The following is a 16,790-nucleotide window of genomic DNA, read 5'->3' on the forward strand; positions in this document are numbered from 1 at the left end:
CGGAATGAAAATAGGGTGAGTGCCCGGCTCTAACTGGATGCAGAAGTCAATATCGCGATAGAGTGGCATACCTGGCCAATCAGAAGGGAATACCTCCGTGAACTCACATACAATAGACACAGAATCAAGGGGCGGAGAATCAACACTAGTATCATAAACATGGGCTAAGTAGGCCAAACACCCATTGTGGACTAATTTCTTTATGCGGAGATAAGAAATGATATTCTTCGGAGCGGGGCTTGGAGTACCCCTCCATTCAAGTATAGGGATGCCAGTAATAGCTAATGTGACTTTCTTGATGTGACAGTCCAAGATTGCATGGTATGGGGACAACCGACTCATACCCAAAATAATATCAAAATCTACCATATCCAAGATGATCAAGTCTAACCATATGTCATACCCCATAAAAGTAACTAAGAAAGACTGATAGACTCGATCCACCATAATAGAATCTCCAACCAGGGTAGACACATAAATAGGTACACCAAGATGACCACAAGTCAAATGCCAACCAACAAAATGATAAGTAGACACATATGATTAAGTAGAATCGGGATCAAATAAGACCGAAGCTTTCCGGTGATGAACAAAAATGTTATCTAAGATCAAAGCATCAGAAGCCTCGACCTCAAGCCTACCCGAAAAAGCATAGAAATGCACACCACCACGGCCCCTTTAGCAAGACTGCGCTTCTCCCCTTGGAGACCTAGGAACCACTCCTACTTGACTGATATCAACCCCGGGACGAATGCAAACCACCATGACCTAAATGAGCACTTCCTCTCGCTGAAAAACCACCCCGGCTAACAGAAGATATCGGGGTTTTCGGGGTTTGGAACCAGGAACCCTGTTGAGTGACACTCTGAGTAGATAGAGTGCAATCTCTCATGATGTGACTGGGTTCACCACAAACATAACAAGCTTTGGGTGTTGGAGGTTGATGTATAAAAGTCGAAGAATCAGATGGACAACCTCGGTTGGCTGGTCGTGGGAAGGATCCTCCCTGAGACTGCCCGTCCCCATATCCACTCTATCTAGAAGGGCTAGTAAGAGATGTCTGCAATGCGTACTAAATAAGAAGGCTTGGGGCTGACTGATAGGTCTTGGAAGGCTGATCCCCGCCTCTATAGCTGGACCCGTGTACTGGCCATGGTTACAAGGCCTTTTCACACTCGACCCTCCAAATGATTGAGCCCTGGCAGACTCAACACTCATGGCATGATCGCCAACTTCCTGGAAGGAAGACCTCATGGCCACTAGTTGGAGACAAGCTATATGAAGTGGAAGCACAAGTCCACCAACAAACCTACAAACTCTCTCTGGCTCGATCGAAATCAACTATGTCGCATATCGGGCCAAAAACAAAAAACCTGGCCTTATACTCTGCCATAGAAATACCTCTCTACTACAAATGGGCAAACTCATCCCTGCGCTGATCCCTCAAAGTACGCGGGACGTACTTCTCTAAGAAGGGCTAGTGAAACTGTGCCCGAGTAGAGGTTCACCAACAGGTCTACCCTCAATAAAATACCTCAACCATGACTTCCCATCTCCGCAAAATAGAAAAGGTACATAATCCACACCGCTAGACTCCATGATGTTCATCTTGTAACGCATCTCATGCATATCTATAAGAAACTTATATGCATCCTCGCTAGGCGTGCTAAAAAACTTAGGCGGCTCCATCTTAAAACCCGAGTGATGAGATCCTGATCTCCAACTGTCAAAACATGGATAGCTACTAGCCTGAGAACCCCCTCAAGGGCAGGTATACCATCAATATGTGAGGCCAGGACAGCAGCAGTCTGCATCCCCATAATCGACCACTGCTCAGGAGTCCGTACTCCTTCTCTAGTCTGGGAACCACCACCAAGAGTAGCGGCACCACCCATAGCATGTTGGGCTTGGAGATGAAAGAGGAAACAGGCCATGATGTCCTAGAAAACTAGGTCGTACATGACCTCAAGGTAGGTGTAGGCTGGCCCCAAACCTCCCCCGATTGCCTGCTCTCTCGTTGGCTATCGCTCAGGCACATGCTCTGGAGAAGCTTATCGTACTGGCCTCTGTCCAGCGACAGGGGCCATGCCCCTGGCCGGTGCAGCTCCACAACCTCTAGTGCCGGCCCCAGTGGCGGGCTCGGGTACCTCGTTCCTCGCGATCATAGCTCCTGTTTTTACCATTTGTGAGAGAATAGAAATGAATTAGATGCCAATTCAAAAATTTCCCATACCAATTTGAATAAAGTAGCATGAAAGAACGAAAGAATTAGAAGTTTCATAAATGTCCCGTAGCCTCTCGCAGATAAGTACGGAGCTCATCATACCGATCCGCAAGACCATACTGGACGTGCCCTTACACGTATAGACTGGGTAACCTATGGCTCGAATACCAACTTGTCACATCCTAAATCGAGAAACGTGTAGGCACCTACCATTTCCTATCTCGGTAGGCGAACTCTTTCCAATTCATTCATTCAACCATAATAAAGTTATCAGGACAACCAAAAATATAAGTCTCAAATGTAGATAATAGTAAGGATAAATGAATAAGTGCGGAAAATAATACAACAATCCCAAGGAATTTTGTCTAAGGTTGTACAAGGGCCACTACTACAAATACTACAAGTCTGCATATATTACAAGTCTGAAAATCGAATACTATCTCAGAATGTCAAAATAAGACATGTAGCTAAGAAGAGGCATCCAGGCTGCGGATCCGTCCATGTGCTCACCCTGGATGCTCATCAGCAAATCCTCGGGAAATCAGCCACGAGGAGAGGAAGTTGACCCTGTCAGGAAGTCTGCACTCATAAAAGAAAGCAGCAAGGTAGTATCAGTACAAACACTATGTACTGGTAGGTATCATAGGCTGACAACAGAAAGGTAACATATATAAAGAAAGAGACTGAAAGATAATCATTCTAACAATCAAGTATCAATCAACACAGTCTAAAATATATCACAAGTCAAGAAATATCAACAACAGGATCATAGCCTATGGTAAAGCATCTAAACACAAGTCTCCAAGTTTCCCACAATTCCTCAAGTAATCACAACCACAAATACAGTGCACAAATCTAATCAATAGGTGCAAGTGAGATGATAATGATGAATGTATATGCAATGCAATGATACACACCTTTTAGGTAGAATACCTCCACACCTCGATAGTCATGACCTATGAGGGACCCACAAAGTCCATGTACCTGCTGCGGCGTATAGCTATTGGATTGGGTTGCGTGCCGCAACATATATTAAACCTATTTTGGACATGGTTGCATATGTTGCAGAACGTGCAACCCAGTCCAAAATTGGTTTAATATATGTAGTCGTGTGCAACCCAATCTAATATATGTATAGAATATGTTGCGGCGCGCAACCCGATCCAATATAAAGTATGTTGCGGAACGAAACCCAATCTAAATGTATAAGCATGAATGCATGAATGATATCAATCCTAAGAGAATCTATTAATATCAATGGTGCCACACATAGACACATATTAGAAGAATCTATCAATATCAACAGTGCCAAACATGGACACATATCACAAGAATCAATCGATATCAACAATGCCACACATGGACACATATCATAAGAATCTATCAATAACAACGGTGCCACAAATGGACACATCGCGAGAATCTACCAATATCAGGTTTAGTATCACAAATGTGGCAACAGGACAACAGATCACAACAAGGAAACAAACCACAGTCAAACAACCGTACCAACCTAGGTAATCCATCCCAACTTCATTCCTAAAGGTGTATCATGCTTTCTCCAATAATCACTCACTCTACATATGCTTCGCTAATTAAGTCTAACCATAAGGTAAGTTGTAACCTACTTGGTAGTCGAGCGAGAGCCATGATCAATCACACCTTTGCCTTTCCCTTTTGTAGTGCCTCCAAATATACAAAGTCTATTCATAATGGAGTTGTAAATTAGAAACAAGAAAGAACAACGCCCATATTCCTATAATCTTTCGAATCAAAATCAACTATGGAGAAAGGGGAAACGGGCCCACAATAGTAAAATGGGTATTTTGAAAGTGAAATATGCAACTCAACATTCTAGGAGTTCAATCCTACTAATCAATTGCTAAAATAACTCAAGAATGGGTCAAAAGTGCTACAACGACCACATGGGTCGTTACACTTGGTCTTTTTGATCTTTCATCATTCTCCCCTTGTTGAGAAATACTCATCCTCAAGTCTAAAGGCTCCATAAGTGGTGAATGATAGTAAAAAAAATTGAGAACAGCCCATATTCACTAGGCTCTAAGTTGCATTTTTCTAGCTTGTCATATAGCTTCATTATGTTGAAAGAAAGCTTTGCATATGGCTGAACTAAACACAACATAGACATGGGAGTGTTATAGTAGGGATTTAATTTCCTATAATTAATAGGATCTTTATCCTAGTTCTAGCAGGATTCTAGTTTTCTTTATTCTTTTCCTTATAGAATATGGATTTTACTTTCCTTGTTTTTAGCTATTTCCTTTCTAGGGTAGAATAGGAATTTGTAGTCATAAAATAAGAGACCCTAGGCATATATAAAGCGTTCTCATGACATGCAATAGGAAATTCACATTTTTTTATCTTAAACCGTAGTTTGCCATAGAGTTATTTTCTCTATTTGGTGTTCTTTATCCTTGTTTTTAGTTCCAAGCAAGGTGGTGATAGTATTTACCCTATTTTCAGTTGCGTGTGGTGTTTCTTTATCACATTTATTGATTTCAAGTGGTGACTTAGGAGCTTTGTAGGTTCTTGATCATTCAAGAACATGTTTCTTGATTTATAATTCATTCTATTTCGTACCCAGAACTTTTAACTTTCCTTTCATCATTTCATCTTTAATATTTACTTATTTTAAATGGGTAAATAGTTATTTTTGTGGTTTAAATCGTCATCTTTCACCTCATTTTTGAATTACTTAATTACGAGCCCTATAGCTTGAGATATGCCAGTTTGAATCTGCCCATCCAATCGCTTCAAGAACAAGATCCTGGTTGATTGATTCCTTGCTAACTCAAAGAATCACATCACTATCCTATGGTTATTTTCAATGGAGGTGAATGAGAAGAGATGGAGAGGGGTGGTGTACATTGATGGAGAGAAAGGGAGGACGACAGTGGTTCTTTGGCGGTCCAATCGAGATCTGGTGTTTTTATTATGTTTGTATCATATCTGGCCGAAAACGTCCCAACACCGGTGAGATTTTATAGATCAAGCTGGTGTATTTTTCGACGGACATCATTATTATTTGCTTCATCATTAACACATGGAATAAGAAGAGAAGAGGGTATAATGGGTCTGGTTTTGTTAAGTTTATAATTATTTTTTTAATTTGGTCGAATTATATATAAAAAAAAAAAAACTCATTAAATGACGTGGCCAAATCAGAAAGTGAGTGGCTCAACAACGCCCAGCTTTGACTTGGCTTGGATAATGGGGGGTTGAACATAATTCACTTGAAATTTGTTTGGGGGGGGGGGGTATCTAATCGCCCATAAAGTTAAATTGCTAAAATGAGTTTTGGGAATAAGTTAAGGGGGGATTTTAGGTATTTTCTCTTTATAGAGTAATATAGAATATGGAAAGACTGTACAAAATACATCATGGATGCTGAAACTGCTAAACAAATAAATTGAAATATGAAGAGGTTGATCTTATAAATATGAACAATCAAAAAAGAATTTGCTTATTAACAACCTCCTACAATAAGTAATGGAGATGAAACAATTTTCCCACTTTAATGTATCTAAATCTATTCAATTATAGAAGACATTTTAAGGGTAAAAATGGTCACTCACTTTTTAATGGACATTTTCGTAATTCAACTCTAACCTTATATGCTTTCCACTTTAAATATAACTAGTCTTGGACACATTCCACGTGAGTCCTACAAAAGAAGTACATATGTTCTCAGTCATGTTAAAACCATATTGTAATCAGTATCAACAAATTTTTAAACGGAAAAATACAATTTGAAATTGATGAACAATCAACCTATTCAAATGACGTCTTTGTTGGAAGACAAATGATTATCCATTCTATGAACCTGCAAAATTCAAAAAACAATATTAAGTGTGGTAGTTGGAATGTATTATGAGTTAGTACATTTTCTTGTTGTTTGGTTCAATCATGTAATATATTTGTGTGTTACCTAATACGTCTTTATAGATGATGTTCTTGATGTACATTCTATTTTTTTGTTAGTCTGTCTTGACCAGAACTCTTATTGTGGGCATCTATATCCCCCTTAAAAGTGAAACTTACAGTTTTCCATGGGAAAAAATATATTATGACAAATACAAATCAAATTAAGCATTAATAGCAAATGATGATTGTCAATTTGTGATAGCTACACTAATAATAAGTGTTAATAAAATTAAATAGAAGATCACTTGACATGTTCCTAATTTTTATAAAGAATTTTGCTTTTGTATTATATATGTTCTAGACTTTGAAAAATGGGAAAAACGGAAGAGATGATACACGAAAATTGAAGGATGACGGGAAGTACATCATACTTGATCGGTTGAAGAACCAAGGAATAATGAACCTGTTAGAACTATGTCAAGTGGGAAGATTATAGGAAACCAACAAGATAAACTTGCTCTTATAAAAATTTAGCAAACAAATTTTGAATCTAGGATGAAGGATGTTTAGCAATCCAATACAGTTCCTACTAAAAATCAACCGACCAAGCCTGCAGAAAAGGTTATTGAAAAAGCTGATGGGAAGCAGGAGGAACATGCTATAGTGATTAATGGATGGGGAGTTGTTAAAGACAAGAGAGTTTTTAATCAGCCACTGGAGACTGAAGAATTGGAAGCACGGCAAAAGGATAATGGCAAAGAGCAAATTAGCAGTGTGAAAACAAAAAATCTTTTAGTGTTCTTGATAATCAAGGGGAAGAACAAGAAGTTGACGAACAAAAGGAGAACATAAGTAATAGTAAGGTGGAACCAAAAGAGAAAACAAAACCAAGAGTGGAAGCATCTTTTGGTAAACAATTAACTGTAAACACACCCATATAGAAGATAAATCAGAAGCCATCAGATACTACACAAAAGACACATTAAGAGATGGAATTACAAAGGTGAAAGAGATAGTTAATGTAGATCATTCTCAGGAGCAACATGATACAGAGAAAATGGTCCAAAAGAATGATACCTTAGGGTTATATGATGGACTAAATGCAAAGGATTCACTAGCACTGAAGCTCATAAAAGATGATATTGTGGATTTTGGAGATATAAGTGTTTTATAAGAAGTGAAAAGAAGTTGAGGAAAAGAGGTTGCAATGGAATCATCTCCACAATTAGTAGAGAAGGCTCAGGAGGGTATTCCAAGTAAAGAACCAAAAGTACAAGCTTAAGAACAATCAAGACATGGGGGGGGGGGGGGGGGGGGGGATTAATGCTAAAGGTGAACAAACACAGACTATAGCAATAGTTAATACTGGAGACTCAGGTGATACAAGTGTTTTAGGAGTGGTGAAAGATGTAGTAAATGAGTCTGTTATTGGAGAAAGCTCAGCTACATAATCTGCAATGAACGAGCAGAAATCTGTTAGTAAAGAAGCAAATGAGAAGGATCAGAAACAGATGATGACCCCAAACTATAATATATCAAGTACTGCTATAAGAACACATAATATCATTACCTAGAATGATAGGGTTGAGGAAGATTTTATTAATGTTTACATTGAGCAGTTGGTTGTGGAGACAAATCTATCCCCAAGGCAAGCCAAGTAACTAAAGAATAATACAAAATCAAAAGGAAGTAAAAAGGAGCTAGCACAGCCGACCAAACTTTTTCCAAAAAGGCTAGCAGCCTCAAAGCATTTTTAATGATGATGAATAAGATCATATTGCGGAACATCACATCAGTTAACTCTCAACAATCTTTTAAGAGGTTAATTGATCTTAATAAGAGAAATAACTATAGCTTAATTGATTTGATGGAGCCTTTTCAAGAGTATTTAGACTTGGAAAATTTTAAAAGGAGATTAGGAGTGGATACAACCTTTGCAAATAACTCTGGTAAGATCTATTTTTCTGTCTGATGATAGCCAAGGAATTGTAGAGATAGATCCTGATCAGCAACATACTTTAAAACTATTCTGTCAAGTTTTAAAAAGTCACATGCTCATTACAGTAGTTTATGCCTGCTGTGATGCCATTGTGAGAAAGATTTTATGGGATTTTATTAACCATTTGGATAATCAATTTGATTTACCTTGGTTAGTTGGTGGTGATTTTAATTTTATCACCTTTGGAGGATGACAAATTAGGAGGTTTACCAGTGCTCTTTAATGAAATAGATGAGTTTACTCATTGCCTCAGTAACTGTGGTCTACGTGATCTTGGATGTACTGGAAGCTGCTACACATGGTGAAATGGAAAGGATGAAGATGCATGCATTTATAAGAGGTTGGATAGGATGGTTTGTAATGATAAGATGATAGATCTTCTAACCCATATGAAGGTTACTCATCTCCTTAAAAAAGGATCAGATCATTCTCTTCTTGAATTGGAATGCTCAACTGATACAAATGTGATAGTTAAACCTTTCATGTTCCTAAATTTTTGTGACGACCCGTTTGGTCATTATAGTATTTCCACCACTTTCGCCCCTTTTCGAGCTTAGTTAACTCACTTTGAACCCGAGGGGACCTTTGACACGCTTCTCGAGATGTCTGGATTTGATTCGGGCAAACTTTTGTGAAATTTGAGCATAAAGCGAAAAAGAGTTGACTCAAAGTTGACTTTTGGGTAAACGGACCTATTCCAAAAAACTCGTCAATTCCAAGAGGTCCGGATGGTTGTTTAGAACTTGTGTGTATATTTAGTTTGGTTCCCAATGCACTCGGATGCCTTTTGGGATTTGGGTTAGGAAATTGGAATGGAGGTATTGGGTTGACTCGATCATTGAGACCTCCGTTGGGAATTCCGAGGCCACAGGTACATTCGTAGCGCGTTTTTGTGTGGGTCTGTATAGGTGTTTTTGACCAGATAGCCTCGAGAGTTGGTCGAAATTTTGGTTGAGACTTTAAAAAATATTTGAGAATTCTGGTACCTGGTGTCCGCCAGGACCGCACCAGTACCGTCTCAGCGGTACCGCCATGGCGATAGGATGGCCGCTGGGGCGGCCAAGCTTGTTTTGTCCTGATCGTCTCGACGGTCTGAGCGTTATTTTCATTAAGTGTGTATTAAAAGCCCTTAGTCTATCATTTATTACCATTACAAAAATTGAGCTCTCAGGAACTGTTCTAGAGGATTCTTGGATAAAATTCTTTGTGGTAAGTCCTTCTAATTCCCTTGCGAAATTCCTTGTTCCTAATCATCTTAGAATCCCTCTTTTCTTGCTACTTCATTAGTTATGGAGGATTCAAACTGGGTCTAATGGATATTCTTGGCTTTTTAATGATGAAACTAATTGGGTTTATGCTAGATTTTGATGTATCCAAGGTTGTTAATCATATATCTTCTATTATTAGTGTTGAATGCTTGAATCTAAGAGTTAGGGTTTATACCCAAAATTGGGGGTTTTTCTTGGATTTCGAATTTGGTTAAAATCTTGAGTTAATTTAGAAATTAGCTGATGGGTTTTGATCACCTAGTGCTTAATTGGATATTTACCCCCAAATTTCTCGTTTTGACCTTGTGGGCCCCGTTTTCCTAAATTCTAGGGTTGGTTTTGACCTACATTGAATGATAGCAATATAGGTATCGATCTTCGTGATTTATAATCTAGAATTCAAATATGCCTAGACTTTCTTGATCTTAAGGCTCAGTAGAAGGAAAAAGGCTAAGGAGTGATTATGGTGTATTGTTGCTCAGCTATCCAAGTAGGTTGTGGCTTACCCATGGTGAGACTTCATGTAGCGAAGCATATATTTAGATGATATTGTCGGATACAACATGTAAACCTTCAGGTATGAAGTTGGGTTGGATATTGTCTTAGGCTGTGTCCTGTGGTGTCATTGGGGCTAGCCACCCCATTGTGTTGTGACTTGATTATGCTATTGTTATTGGCTTGATGCCACGTGATGATAGTAGACATTGGGGACTATTGTTACATCTTGATTGTGATATTGTAGTACCTTACTTGTTGATGTTGATACCAGGATAGTGTTCTATATGGCTTGTGTAGCATTTCATGATATTGTTGGCGTACCCGTGTTTGGTACTTGTGATATTAATCAATTATTGATGTTGACATATACATTGTATGCATTCTCATCCTTCATGACGTGCTATTGATACATTGTTGATACTTGATGAAACAATGTGATGAGCTGGGCTCGGTTTGGATGAGAGTGACGTGAGAGTCCGATATTCGATGATTGTCCTAGAATCGTGGATTGAGTGAGTGCATGGACTCCGCAGGCCCCCTGGGTGTTGCTAATGAAAATCCTCTGTGGGCAAAGATCCGGAGTCTTGTCTGTCTGTCGGGCAAAGATTCGGGACGAGTAGCGCTTAGACTTCGCGAGTCACCTTGGGTTGTGCTACCGAGACGTGGAGGTTTCAGTCTGGAGTACATGAGTACACAACATTTCATAGCATTGCATTTGCATTCATACATTATTGCATTGCTTTGCATTATGTCTTATATTGTGATGATCTAGTGTTTTACTTATGATGTTGGTTTTGCATTGGACATATTGAGACTTGGCACATTTGGGCAGATGCTTCTACCTAGGCGATGATGTGTACTTGGTTCCGATTATGTTTGACTTATACTTGTTGATTTATCTACCTATCTTGATTTATTTTCTAAATTATGTTAGCTATACTTAGTCGGCCTATGATACCTACAAGTACTGTGGTTTTGTACTGACCTGCACTTGCTGCATTTTTTTTAGTGCAGAGTTCTAGGTTGGATCTTCTACCATCTCTCGTGGCTGATAGTCGCTATCAGGACAGGTTTGAGTCTATAGGGTAAGCACGAGATGTCTGCTGCCTTAAAGATTCTTCTTATTTATGTCTTACCTTTCCATTCTGAGACATATACAAATTGATGTAATATTATATTTCCAGATTTGTATATTTCGCATCTAGATGCTCTTATATGGATTACACCAGACCCTGGGTGTATTTTCTTATTTCCGCACTTTCTTCTATATTATTATCGTAAGACATACGTGATTTATTCTGTTCCGCTTAATTGATTTATTTATTTATGCCTATATTATCATTGGGTTGAGAGGTCGCTTACCGAGGTGGGAAAGGTAAGTGCCCGCACGACTTCACCAAATTAGGTCGTAACAAGTTGGTATCAGAGCCCTGGGTTACCCGATCGATAATACAAGAGCATGTCTAGTAGAGTTTCGTGGATCGGCACGATGAGCTCCATACTTATTTACGAAAGGCTACGGGACATTTAGGAAATCTCACTTTCTTTCATTGTTTCATGCTGCTTTATTCTAATTGGTATCTGGAACAATCAAATTGGTACCAGAGGGAAAGCGACAGCCCGAGGCCGTGGGGCTGCCCAGGTAGGGGAAGGGCTCCTGCGGTAGGACAGCGAAGCGAGAGATCTCTGTCTCTAGAGCTTGAGGATTAGCAGGATCGAGACTAGGCAACAGAGAATGGTGTGACCCACTGACACAGCCCGAAAATACTTCTTACCAGACTATGCAGGATACTATGGCCAGGGTCTTACTTCATCTAGATGGCCAGTAGGCTGCCGCTGGTGTTACTACTCCTAGCAGAGGTTCACAGACCAAAGTTAGGACGCAGACCCCACTGCAGCTATGGCTCCCCGTATCGATGCAGTGCCAGCCCTTGGTGATTATCTTAGGCCCATGGAGGCACTGTTATGACCGTGTCTGAGCAGGATCGTGTTGGGAGTTTTAGAAGTTGAAGCGGCCGAGGTTTTTAGGTACTTCTTCTGAGAATTATTATGAGTTCATCTTCGATATGCATGAGTTGCTACATAGGATTGGGATCGTAGAGACCCATGGAGTTGACTATGTCTCCTACTAGTTTCACGATGACGCGAAGACGTGATGGAGGAATTTTGTGGCATGTAGACCTGAGGGTTCTCCTCCCCTGACTTGGACTCTGTTCTATTGGGCCTTCCTTGAGAAGCATGTGCCTCGGTCTTTGAGAGAGGCGCGTAAGGAGGAGTTTCTACACCTACAGCAGAGGGGCATGATCGTGGAGGTCTATGTGACTCGTTATCTATATCTGGCCCGTTATTTCACCCCTTTGATTCCTACAGAGCCTGACAGGATTAAGCGTTTTGTTAGTGGATTGGTCGGTCCTCTACAGACTCCTTGGCTTCAGAAGGAGGCCGTCTTCCAGTCCATCGTCAAGCAAGTTCTTTGGAGTTGAGGTGACAAGAGATAGCGTCAGACTTGGAGTTGTGGTGGTTTCAGTTTGAGAGGCGCCGGTTAGTCTTCTAGGCCGTATCAGCCATATTTCGACCGCCCGGTGCACTCAGCTTTGCAGGCTACCTCCAATGAGCCACCCAGACAGAGAGCTCCCGAGAGTTCGTTTTCTCGACTAGTAGATAGGGTTGTTTCATCCGGGTCCTCAGCTTCAGTTTATCAGCCTTGGAGAGGTTGGACATATTGCTAGGAGATGTTCCCAACCCAGATAGGATTATCATCCACAGAGGACTACAACCTCGTCTGGTGGTGGAGCTAGTGCTTCTCACAGAGGCGGTGCTCATCGGGCTGCGGTGGTTCTCAGGGTTCCAGAGGTGGATCCCAGGCAGCTAGAGGTGGGTCCCAGAGTGCAAGAGGGAGATCTCAGACTGGAAGTGGTGGGGCCTATTGTTACTCATTTCCGAGTAGGCCCGAGGAAGAGGCCTCAAATGCTATTTTTTTAGCTACTATTTACGTCCGTCATAGAGTAGCATCTGTGTTATTCCATCTTGGATCGACTGATTCATATGTGTCTGCATATTATGCCGTTGGTTGGGATTTTCCTTGTGATCACATAGATATACTTGTTCATGTGTCTACTCCAGTTGGAGATTCTGTGGTTGTTGATTGAGTTTACCGGTCCTATTTGGTTAGTTTTATGGGGTATGACACTTGGATAGATTAGATGATTCTTGATATGGTGGACTTTGATATTATCTTGGGGATCTCCTGGCTTTCTCCTTATCATGCTATTTTGGACAGTCATGCCAAGATAGTCGCCTTAGCCTTGCTGGGCATTCTTAGGCTTGGGTGGAGGGGTACTCCTAGTCCCGCTCTAAAGAAGTTCATTTTCTTCCTTTAGGCGAAGAAGTTAGTCAACAAGGGGTGTTTAGCTCATCTGGCTCATGTGCCAGATACGACTATTGCATCTCCACCCCTTCAGTCCATTCCTATTGTGAGCGAGTTCGCAGAGGTATTTCCGTCTGATCTGCCGGGTATGCCGCCCAATCGCGGCATTGACTTCTTTATCGATTTGGATCCGGCCACTCGCCATATTTCTATTCCACCATATCGGATGGCACCTACGGATTTTAGAGAGCTTAAAGTGCAATTGTAGGATTTATTGAGCAAGGGGTTTATTAGACCGAGTGTCTCCCCTTCGGGTGATCCTATGTTATTTGTGAAGAAGAAAGATGGGGCCATAAGGATGTGCATTGATTATCATCTACTGAACAGGGTGACTATTCACAACAAGTGCCCTAGGCCTCGTATTGATGATCTATTTGACCGGCTTCAGGGTGCTTCAGTATTTTTGAAGATGGACTTGCGTTCAGGCTATCACCAGTTGAGGATCAGGGCGGAGGTTATTCCGAAGACAGCCTTTCGGATGAGATATGGCCATTATGAATTTCTGGTGATTTCTTTTAGGCTTACCAATGCCCAGCTGCATTTATGACTTTGAAGAATGGCATCTTTAGGCCATTCCTTAACTCCTTCGTGATTGTGTTTATTGATGATATCTTGGTGTACTCCAAGTGTCGAGAGGAGCATGAGAGCCATCTTCGTACTATTCTTGGGTTGTTGAAGAAGCATAGCTTGTTTGCTAAATTTTTGAAGTGTGAGTTTTGGTTGGAGTCAGTGGAATTCTTGGGCCATGTTGTGTCTAAGGATGGGATTATAGTTGACAACCAAAAGATTGAGGTTGTGAGGGGTTGGGCGAGGCGTACTACTGTTATTGAGGTTTGTAGTTTTATGGGTTTGGCCAGCTACTACCATCATTTTGTGAAGGGTTTTGCTGCTATTGCTTCATCTTTGACCAGATTGACTCAGAAGGATTTTCCTTTCCAGTGGCTAGAAGATTTGAGGAGAGCTTTCAAAAGCTCAAGCTTCTTTTGACTTCATCCCCAATCTTAGCATCACCCGTGGAGGGTAAGCATTTTGCAGTCTATTGTGATGCCACTCGAATAGGTTTGGGTGTTGTGTTGATGCAGGAAGGTAGAGTGATATCTTATGCCTCCCTTCAGTGGAAGAGTCATGAGAAGAATTACCCTACCAATGATTTGGAGTTGTTGGCCGTGGTCTTTGCTTTGAAGATTTGGAGTCATTATTTGTACGGTGTCCATTGTGAGGTTTTCATCGATCACCGTAGCCTTCAGCATGTGTTTACCAAGAAAGATCTTAATTCCAGGCAGCGCTGATGGATGGAGCTCCTGAAGGACTATGACATCTCTATCCTTTATCATCCTGGGAAGGCCAATGTTGTGGCTGATGCCTTGAGTCGCAAGGCAGTGAGTATGGGAAGTTTAGCTCGTTTGATTGTTGTCGAGTGTTCGTTGGCCATGGAGTTTCAGACTCTGGCCAACAGTTTTGTTCGGCTTGATATTTCAGCCCCAGGAAGGATCTTAGCTTGTGTAGAGGCGAGATCATCTTTATTGGGTTGGATCAGGACTCATCAGTTTGAGGATGCTCAGTTGAGCAAGATTCGAGATAGGGTTTTGAGGGATGAGGCCAAGGAGGTCATCATTGACCCTAAGGGAATTTTCAGGATTAAGGGACGCGTGTGCGTTCCTCGTGTTGGTCATTTGATTCAGTTGATCTTGTCTAAGGTTCATAGCTCTCTCTATCCAATTCATCCGAGGGCGACTAAGATGTACTATGATTTGAGATAGCACTATTGGTGGCGTCGGATGAAGAGAGATATAGTGGATTTCATGGCTAAGTGTGGGAAAAGTCAGCAGGTAAAGTATGAGCACCAGCGACCCGACGGTGTACTTCAGAGGAGGCCTATTCCCGAGTGGAAGCGGGAGAGGATTGCCATGTATTTTGTTCTGGGTCTTCCGAAGACCCTGGGCAAGTTTGACTCTATTTGGGTGATTGCTGATTGGTAGACTAAGTTTGCTCACTTTGTTCCAGTTCAATTTTCTTATATCGCGGATAAGTTAGCCACGTCATACATTCGGGATATTATGTGGTTGCATGGGGTTCTTATTTCTTTCATATCTATAGAGGTGCTATCTTCACTTCTCAATTCTGGGGGGCCATTCATGAGGAGTTAGGTACCCGATTGGATCCCAATACAGCTTTTCACCCCTAGACCGATGGCTAGTCCAAGCGGACCATTCAGGTGCTCAAGGACATGCTGAAACTTGTGTTATTGATTTTGGCGGTCATTGGGATCAGCACTTACCATTGGCAGAGTTTCCGTAAAACAACAGCTATCATTCGAGTATTGGCATGGCGCCTTTTGAGGCTTCATATAGTAGGAGGTGTAGATCTCCGGTTGGCTAGTTTGATGGGTTCGAGGTTCGACCTTGGGGTACGGATCCATTGAAAGAGTCCCTTCATAGAGTGAGAGTCATTCAGGCTAAGCTTTTGGCAGCTCAGATTCAATAGAAGGTGTTTGCGGACCGGAAGGTCCGAGATTTAGAGTTTGCTGTTGGTGACCAGGGTCTATTGAAGGTGTCACCCATGAAGGGTGTTATGAGGTTTGGGAAGAGAGGTAAGTTGAGCCCCAGATATATTGACCCGTTTAAGATTGTTTACCGCGTGGGCAATGTTGCTTATGAGCTAGCCTTACCGCTAGGTTTGGCGGAAGTTCATCTGATTTTTCATGTTTCTATGCTGATGAAGTACCACACCCATGGTACTTACATTGTTCGTTGGGATTCGATATTACTTGATGAGAATTTAACCTATGAGGATGAGCCTATTGCAATGTTAGATACGCAGGTTAGAAAGTTGAGATCTAAGGACATTGCTTCTGTGAAGTTGCAATGGAAGCGATGTCCTACTGAGGAGCCTACTTGGGAGACTGAGTCCGACATGCCAGTTGTTCGATGATTCAGGTACTTCCCCGCTCTTTTCCCTTATTCTCTCAAGGATGTGCAATGGTTTAATTAGTATCTGATGCAATGATTCGTTTTGTCGTTACAGTCTTTTCGGCACTTTTGCCCCTTTTCGAGCTTGGTTAGCTCACTTTTGACCCGAGAGGACTGTTGACAAGCTTCCCAAGGTATCTAGATCTAATTCGGATGGCTTTTTGTAAAATTTGGGCTTAAAGCGAAAATGAGTTGACTCAAAGTTGACTTTTGGGTAAACGGACCATTTTCGAAAATTCATCGATTTCGAGAGGTACGGATGGTCATTTAAAACTTGTGTGTATATCTGGTTCGGTTCCTAATTGTTACACCCCGTACTTCCAGATGAACGTTCGCTAAGCTTAAGTACAACTACGTGGAATAATGATCAAGATGAGCCGTCTTTTGGGTTTAAGGAATGATATAATTATTGGGTATACTTATGGATAAAGTGGTATATGAGGAGTACCGAGAAGTCTCACGACCAAATAGAGTTGAAGAAATAAGCTATTGAGACCTTGGATTTTATGGAAAATATGAG

Source organism: Lycium barbarum, chromosome 4 (assembly GCF_019175385.1).
Source record: "Lycium barbarum isolate Lr01 chromosome 4, ASM1917538v2, whole genome shotgun sequence".
Lineage (NCBI taxonomy): Eukaryota > Viridiplantae > Streptophyta > Magnoliopsida > Solanales > Solanaceae > Lycium > Lycium barbarum.